Consider the following 9,019-nt stretch of genomic DNA (forward strand, 5'->3'; position numbering starts at 1 on the left):
GTGGTGAGTTTTCCCTCTTTAGCCTGTGGACTTAAGGCAACATGGAGTATTATCGATCAATGGTTTCTCGTTAACTTAGTGGAGGTCTTATCATATTTCTTTATGAACGTGGTAAAACTGATTCTAATCCAAACAACTGATGCAGTTAGACAGTAAACCAAATTTGTTTTTTGCATGTAAATCTAAAGTTTTGAAACTTAAGAAAAAAAAAAATAGACAATTTTGGACTTTTGCATCACATTTTCCTCCTAGACATTAGGGTCAGAATGTGATTCAAACAGATCATGTTTGCAGTAATTCAGAACTTCTTGTTAGTGAAAAATGCAGTGGAGGACATTGAACTTGGCTTGTAATAATTTGGATAGTCGTCTTCATCTTATGTGAGTAAAACTTTCATTCATTCTACAATCAGAAGGGACAAGGTTTGGCTAAAAACCTACAACACTGTTCCTTATCCAAATTCATCCCTGCCTGCCAAAAAAAGGAGGAACAAACCCGCCTGCTGGTTTCATTAATGGATGATTAAACTGATTTATGATTATTTCATTTCCTAATGACATTTTTCATTAATTTCAAAATCCAGGGTTGAGGTCGACTCAGGTTCATTCCTCTCGGGCTACGCGGTGACGTGACTTTGTAAACTCTAAACGATAGTGCTGTCTGTTATAGTTCATGTATCGTCATTATTTTTTTAAATTGTTTTTGAAGAAATGTTGGATTTGTTAATACGTGAGGCAAAATGTTTAGTCTTATAGTTATCACCATTATGATAATTATCATTATGGTAAAAAAAGGCCTCAGGGTCTGGAAGTAAAGGAGTTTTAAGAAAATGTTTTAGCTACTTTTAAAGGCCCATAACGCGTTGAATGTTTATCCAGCCCGTGTCTCCTTTTAGATTTCAGCTTGCTTTCTGTTAATAATAGAACATTTCATCCTCACACTCCGATTTCATTTGTGTAAACTAAAAGCCATTTTTGCCTCTCTCCTGCTAAGTGGGTCATTGGGACTAATCTCTCAGTCTGCCTCTTGTGTTTTTTGTGTGATTTGAAGCCTCCAGACATTCCATTCATCATTTATCCGCCACACATCTCTTTGCCTCTTCTTGGCTTTCACTCATCTCTCACCTTCTCCTGTATCCCTCACTTTACCTCTTCATCTCTGTATCTTATTTACACTCTCCCCTCCCCCTCATTTACCTTCCCCTACCTCGTCTCGTCCTTCCTCCATCTTTCTCTCTATCGTCCTATCCCATAAATAAACCGTGAAAATCCCATCAGACTACGGGAGTGAGAGGGGGTGTCGATAAGTGACGAGCGGCGTATGAATAAGAAATGGCCACCACTTAGTTAATACGGTGTCCTTCACGTTGAAGGAGATCGATGACTGGCTGTCGTCCTCTCTCTCGGTCCACACGTGAGCAGGGAACAAGCAGCGTCTTGTGCGTCTTTGTTGCAGACCTGAAATGGCTGTTGAGAGTTGAAGTGTCGCTCAGTGAGGTCAGTACAGTAGAGTGGGCTTTTGTTCTGGCATAATTTTTCCTCCTCATCTGTTTTGTTTCAGTGGGCATATCTTGATCTGGTTGCCATCCTGCTTCCTACCATCCTTCATCTCTTTCTCTTTCCGGTCTTCTTCTTATTCACATGGTTTCTCTTTCTGTGCACCATAAGGACAGTGGGCGTTATGAAAAAAACGAGAGTTTTCCTGAGGAAATTAGCCGTCTGTTGTAGACAAATTGATCGATTAACTGAAGTGTCGTGCTTTGCATGCAAGTCTGTCTGCAGTGGCTTACATGATATTGAACAAAAAACAACTGAGGCGATCATGCAACCAATTTTGTACTTGCCAAATTTAAAAGCTGAATATTAAACGTATTATAAATGTATTATATAATAATGTGGGCAGCACAGTGGCATGGTGGTCCGGTGGTTAGCACTATTGCCTCACAGCAAGAAGGTCCTGAGTTCAATTCCACCATCAGGGTCTTTCTGTGTGGAGATTGCATGTTCTCCCCGTGTTTGTGCAGGTTCTCCCCGGGTACTCAGTCCAAAGACTTGCACTTAGTGGGCATAGGTTAATTGAAAAATCTAAATTGCCCATAGGTGTGAATGGTTGTCTGTCCCTATGTGTTAGCGGTGTACCCCGCCTCTCGCCCTATGACAGCTGGGATAGGCTCCAGCGCCCCCCGTGACCCTGAAAAGGACAAGCTGAACCGAATGGATGGACTGATATATAATAATGCACTGATCTTTTAGAAACTAGTCATAAACCACTAATAATAGCAAGTTTTGAGTTGTTCTGTGATTTACCTTCTGGAGCAGTGCTAACCCTCCAACATGGAAGGAACGTTTCCTGGAATGATAAGTCTCGATTTCTGCTGCAGCATTTGAATAGTATGGTCAGAATTTGGTGTGAACAGCATGAAAGCAATCCATCCTGAATCCATCTTACCTTGCATCAGTGGTTCAGGCTGGTGCAGGTGGTGCAGTGGTGTGAGGGATATTTTCTTGGCACAATTTAGGCCCCTAAGTACCAACTGAACATCGTTTAAACTGCAGAGCTGAGCTGAGTATCTCTGCTAACCATGGTCCAGCACTTTATGACCACTGCGTGTCCATTTTCTGTTAGCTGCTTCCAGCAGGATAATGCAACATGTCGCAAAGGTCAGATCATCTCAAAGTGAAGATGACAGTGAGTTCACTGAACTCAAATAGCCTCCACAGTCACCGGATCTCCAGGGATATGGTGGAACGGAATATACAACATACATATATACATTTTTCTAAACTGCAAAAAGAAAAAGTCATTCATTTTCTAACTAGTAAACCTAAACTGGTCAGATGATAGGATTGCTTTTTGGATCAATATTCCTGCTCCACTGGGGTTTAAAGACCCCCCTTGCTAGTCCAGTGCAACCGAAGCTAAATACAGATGGACTGCCTGTCAGTTTATATGTGTCATTTGTAGTTGCACAGATGTGTCTTAGGCAAAAATACAATGAACAGAATAGCTGAAATGATTAAGGTTGGATGGATGAGTTGTAAATTGTGAGTAACTCTATGTCACATGACCAAATTCCTTAGGGGGGGTGAACTTTTGGATTTGTGCTTTTTGCTTTAGTATTCATAGCGCAGCTAAATTTTTTATGTGTTTGCAGCATATATGCATTTAAAGCTTTCATAAATCCCGCAGTTTATCGTGTAGAGAGGAAGCCAAGAAAAACAATTATTGGATCATGATTGTGTTTGTTGTAAATCAAACAGTAAGTACATCAAGCAGCAGCCTCAGGGGGTGACTATCCCACTGCTACATACTCACACACATATTGACACGCATTCAGAAAGCATAAATATGCATAAGTGAAGCGGATGAACTTTAGCTGAGGGAATGCAGGGAAGACACACTGATCCAGTTTCCTCTCATCATTCAAGCAGAAAACACACGCATACACACTCATGCATGCTCATATATGTGTGTGTGTGTGTGTATGTGTGGGTTTTTACGCGTAAATGTGACCTAGCTGAGTCCAGTAAAGAGCAGCTCGGGTGCTGGGGTTAATTATATAAAAAATAACAGAAATGCAGGCTTAGTGGTTCTTTTCTTGTGTGTAAGTTTTAGCCTTGCAGTGTTGTCTGGAGATCATTTTACATTTTAAAAGGGAACAGGGAGCTAAATATTTTTCACTATGATAAAAAAAATCTATGTTTTTGTGTCTATTCCACATAATATTCTTTGTAAGGAATAAAAACTGCAATTACACTGACTCCGTGTCTGAATTTAAAGTATGTTGAGTATTTACTTCACATTTAAGAGCTACACTGCTATGTGTATAAGTAATTACAGCAATAATTCTACAAGGTATGATCTTTAGTTTTTGGCATGTGAGAGTTTAGTGATATGGCAGGTTTTATAGATATTGATGCCATAAAATGATGCGATTTTATATTGTAGCCTTCTTTAACTGATTTCTCTAATGGCTTCGTTTACAAATATTCCAAAAGTGAATCAGAGAAAAAGCATGTTTGCAGCCTGTATGATTGATGAATGCTTTTAAACTCACTCACTCGGGTTTTTGTTAAGGCTTAGGGGCATGAGTGCTTTGACTGACAGGTGTGCCGAGTCAAGCAGCCGTAAAAAACCCCCCCAAAAAACAGATGTCTGCTAAAATTCACCTCAGTTAATTAAAGTCACTGAACTGGATTTCTTGACCACGTTTGTTGTGTTGTCCCCTTTTTGAGTATTTTCAGATACTCCAGACAATCCACGATGATCAGTAAAATCCTAGTATTTTCTTGATGTGTAACTTGGTACTAATTAGCTGTTATGTCTTACGTCTGTATAGTTTATGGATGTGGCTAAGCTGCAAGCTCATAGCTTAAGGCTTTATCCTCTCATACAAATCACTCCTGGGTGCAAAAGGGCTTTTCAAACACTAAAAGCAATGTAAATTTGCATTAAAGTGAAAGCCAAAAGGTGGCTCAAATATCTCTACAACAACTGTAATATTTCCTCAACTTCAAAGTGATATTTATGTAGCTTTAGCGTAATTTTAAATATCTTCAGGAGGAAAGAAGAGCAAGAGTTTGCAGGGATTCCTACACGATGCATTCATTAAAAGATGCCTCTCAGCATTTATACTGGATTTATAAGAGATATTACTAATTAGATCTATGTAATTTGCAATCTTGCCAACCTCAGCATTTTGCTAGGTGATTGCTCCAAAGCACAAATCTACAGTGTTGTCTTTCCTCAGTTATGGTTGGATATATCCATGTATGAAGCAGGACACAAGTAGTCTATACAAGCAGGACATGCTTGTATAGACTTAACATTTGGATAAACTGCCCATGTTAGTGCATGCTCTGCATGTGCAGAAAGGTTAGATATAATAATTTAGTAGAGACAGGGTTGCAAAGAGTTGGATTTACACTGTAAATCATATAGTTTGCTTTTCAGTGTTTGATTGTTGCTTCGCAGCATTCCCAGCTTATCAGCTGCAGTCTGGACAGTCTGCCATCTTTTACTGTCTTTTAGAAATTAAAAAAAGACTGTATGGATTAGTGTGTCTGTCAGGTACTTAAACAAAATGGTATTTTGCTTGTCTGCCTCATCTGTAGCTGCATTTTCTCTCTAGTGTGGGCTTGCTTCTTTCTCTATGCTGGCAAGGAAGTTCTTATCACAATAACTTCATTGTTCTTGAGATGTTAAGATGTCTTCTTCAATGCACAGGGAGTCTCTTGGAAAATATCAGTGTAATTGATGTGGGCTCTTTATGTACAACTGAGATTTCATCGCTCCCTTGGCATTGTGAGCAGTTAAAAAAATCTGCCTCCCCTTACAGTTCACTGGATTTTTATTTTAAATGGCATGCTGCTGGGACTTGTTTAAAACTTTTTAGATCTCAAGTGTGAAGCTTTAGAAGGTGAAACAGTATTCTGTTATTGTTTAGTCAGTTATACTGTTTGCAATTATGCTGCTTTACATTTTTAAGATTATGTTTTTGCACTGCATTAATTTCATTAAAATGTATGTTTCTGTCATCATCTGCTGAATATGTCAGAAAAAAAAACGTTCGGTCTTAAGTTGTTGTTATTGTTTAAAGCCCAATTTTATCAAACCGCTGCCTTCACACACATGGATTTAAACCTTTAGCTTTTTAAATCGTATTAAAAATAGAAAAGCTGTTCTGAACACATTATTCACCAAAACGTTTTTCAGTGATTGCAACTTCCATTTTTAAGGTTAAAAAAAGAATAAGTGCTGGCTGATTCATGAACAAACGACTGTTTTTAAGTAGCAGTTGATGAGAACAGAATCTGTTCTCTCAAGCATCTGACATTCATGTTCATAAATAAAAAAAACCTTTTACCCAATAATTGTTGCAGGGAGCAAAAGAGGAAGTAAGGTGACTGCTCTAGAGCAGCAAAGCAGCTAAAAAGGGTTGGTGGGGAAACAGCTGCACAGTAACCTTAATCAAATGTTTATTCTTTTAGATGATTTTTGATATTGTGGTTTGAGTAATAAAGTCTACAAATCTAAACTCTAGATCTAATCAAGTCCTTCCACTTGGCAGCCATGTTAGTTATACATACATTCAGCCAGTAGAAGTCCATATCTAAGTGAAATGGAAGAGAGTCATAACACTTGTATAAAGTTGCATTACCCTGACTGCATTAATGAAGGGTACTAACATGATGAACATCTCTGCTTTATCCCATCTCTGCAGCTTTTATTAACCCCTTATCACTCAAGTACAGGCCACCTGGACTTATTTAGTGAATTGGATACAAAATTAAACATTAGAACTCTTATCTTTCAGGAATCATTTGAATTTTCTCTCTAGCCTGAAATGATTGAGGAGATCATTGTTTGCTAGACTTACTGTCATATTTTCCCGCAAAGTGAAGAAAGTATGGACTGTGCCAGTGTGATGGGGGAAGTTTGAAAGGTTTCCAAAAGCCAGAATTTATCGAAAAGAAATAAAAAAATGTCAGCAGAAACATTAAAAAAATGAAAGTGGAACATTTTTCACTTCTACTGCTAATTCCTGACCAAGGGGGTGAGATCTGAACCACTGCCAAATGTTTGGTGGTTTGTTTGGCTTCCAGCTGCTAAGCTTATTTTCAGAATGCTTTTTAGACCTTTTTTGCTTTTGTAGTTTTACTCTTTGGCTTTTCTGAGGCTGGTGTTGCATATGCCAACTGTAAGTAAGCACAAATAGGCACTGGAGATCTTAAAGCTGCCTAAAATTGTACTTTAGCATTACACAGTGTGTAGTGACAAAATCAGAGGAGCAGTGGGTGCTTGGCCAACTGCAAATGATGATGTAGATTTATTCTGCTGTAGCAACACCACTGATATCACCATGATTGACAATGCAAACAGTTGGTCTGTGCAACCACAAACACTTTCTCCTCTGGAACATCTGCAATATGTTGTATTACATTGCAGGTCTGCTGCATCATCCATACATCAGCATAATATCTGAGAATATAACTGACTCGTGTTTGTGTCGGTGGGAGTTTGTGATGACCCTCGCATCTGGAAACCTCATCAGTGCCTGGTTTAATATTGAGAAGCTTCAGACTGAATAACTTCAGAATTGTGACACAGTTCAGAAATGAGTCACTAGGAAAGAATAAAAGCATATTGTGTTGTTGCATTTATATGTGTTATTACAGATTATCTACGGGCATCAATCATTAACATCCAAGAGCAGATTTTAAAAGCATCTCCAGTTTATACCCTGATTTTCCTCCTCTCATCAGAATTCTCAGTTACTCTCATGTTACATCATTTAATAACTGGCAGTAAACACTTTATCTCGCTTGTTTTCCGTCTGCCAGGATGCTGACAAAACATTTTGACAAGCACGTCGCTGTCAGAGATGCCGGCTGCCTGTTTATTGTAACATATGTCGTATTTTGTGGGGCTTTTCACTCTCTGCATTTATAGTTGTACTGCACTTACTGAATGTTTGCAAGATCTTAAAAGCAAGCATATTATACACCACTCATAAAAACTGTAGGGATTAGTATGAGAGCGCACACTAGATCTCTTATAATGATACAGTTGGAGGACATTTGAGCTATAACAGAGTTTCAATTTCAGTTACCTTTCTGATACACTATTCATTTATAAGTGAGAGACCATAGAGGGGAGACTCTTTTTGCCATGACTGATGCCAACAGAGAAAGAACGTTATCACATTTTGTTAAACTAATATCTAATAAATTTCTTTTTTAGTGCTGATGACTTCTAAGAAAAAATGCTTCAAACCTAAACTAAAATAAAACGATACAAGAAGCCCTAAATTTTCTAAATGAGGTAGAGAGTCAGTAGGTAATTTCATTAAACATCTAAGCTAAAATAAAGTTTAAAAAATGTGTATGGATTTTAAGGATGATGCTAGGTGTTAAACCTATTAGTCCTGGGTGGAAGAAAAAGCTGCTAACCTCACACGCTGCCACTTTACAAAATGACAGAGCTTTTCTTAATGTGACACTGAGTGTCTAATGTTTAACACACCTTATAAATCTGAATCAGTGTCTCAGGCTCAGTTACAAGAGTTTAGTTTAGGCAGCAGAAAGAATTGCTTTCTTCTGTTGGAGATGCTGATGAGGTAATTCAATAAGAGTGAGCGCAGATCTGTGCCGACTGGCCGTGTCTGACTAACCTCATTCGCGATGGCAGCTCGCCGACCATGACAGGTCAGATCTGCTTGTCTCTTACCTCAGGCTCAACAGCACTAACACACACATAAACACACACTTGTAGTACAGTACATATCAGGACATTGCAGTGATTTATAGTAACGCCTAAAATGATAAGTTTAGCCTTACCCAGGGAACCATTTGAAGAGGAATCTCAATAAAACCTACCACTCATTTATCAGAATTTTTTCTCATCTTTGCACTGTGTTTCTGTCCATATCTGTTCAGTGTAATTTAACATTTAAACATGCCAAGTCTGCCTGAGTTAACCTTGATGGATTCTTAACTTATAGAGCTCATTAAAATGAGCATGTAGATAAATCTGGTGGAAAACATTTTTCTTTTTGATGGAACTCAAAGCGTTGACATGTATTTATTTAGTTAATCTAAGATTATCAAAAAAAGCTAAAATGACTGCAGTTATAATATTCCCAGACAATATCTGGGAATATTATAAGATATTACTTGAGTACAAAGCTTTAGGAGGATATAAGATGTTTAATCTAATCTGTAACTCTAAAACCTAGTCTGAAATAAACAGTTAACATCATGGGGACTGCGTGTTTGTCCCTTTCGTGCGAGCTCAGTCTCAATAATATGACTATGTGAGAAGATTTCTGTCCCAACAATGTCACCAGGACAAAGTCCGCACACGAACCATGGCACAGTAACTTAGGGCTGTGCTGCAGGACTTGTACAATAAATGTAGGTTAATGCACACTTTACAACACATCCTCTACTTTGGCCTTAACACAGCAGGCACTGTGTGTGTGTGTGTGTGTGTGTGTGTGTGTGTGTGTGTGTGTGTG

At 38.5% G+C, this 9,019-nt stretch overlaps 1 protein-coding gene across 2 annotated transcripts in view; it reads left to right on the top strand.

Moving 5' to 3' along the window:
- The window catches only part of LOC102313067 (E3 ubiquitin-protein ligase TRIM9), a 57,425-nt gene that overhangs the window by 4,091 nt on the left and 44,315 nt on the right, over window positions 1-9,019 (top strand). The gene's annotated exons all lie outside the window — the stretch shown is intronic.

This window comes from Haplochromis burtoni, unplaced genomic scaffold (assembly GCF_018398535.1).
Source record: "Haplochromis burtoni strain Fernald_Lab_line unplaced genomic scaffold, NCSU_Asbu1 Contig_93, whole genome shotgun sequence".
In the NCBI taxonomy this organism is placed as follows: domain Eukaryota; kingdom Metazoa; phylum Chordata; class Actinopteri; order Cichliformes; family Cichlidae; genus Haplochromis; species Haplochromis burtoni.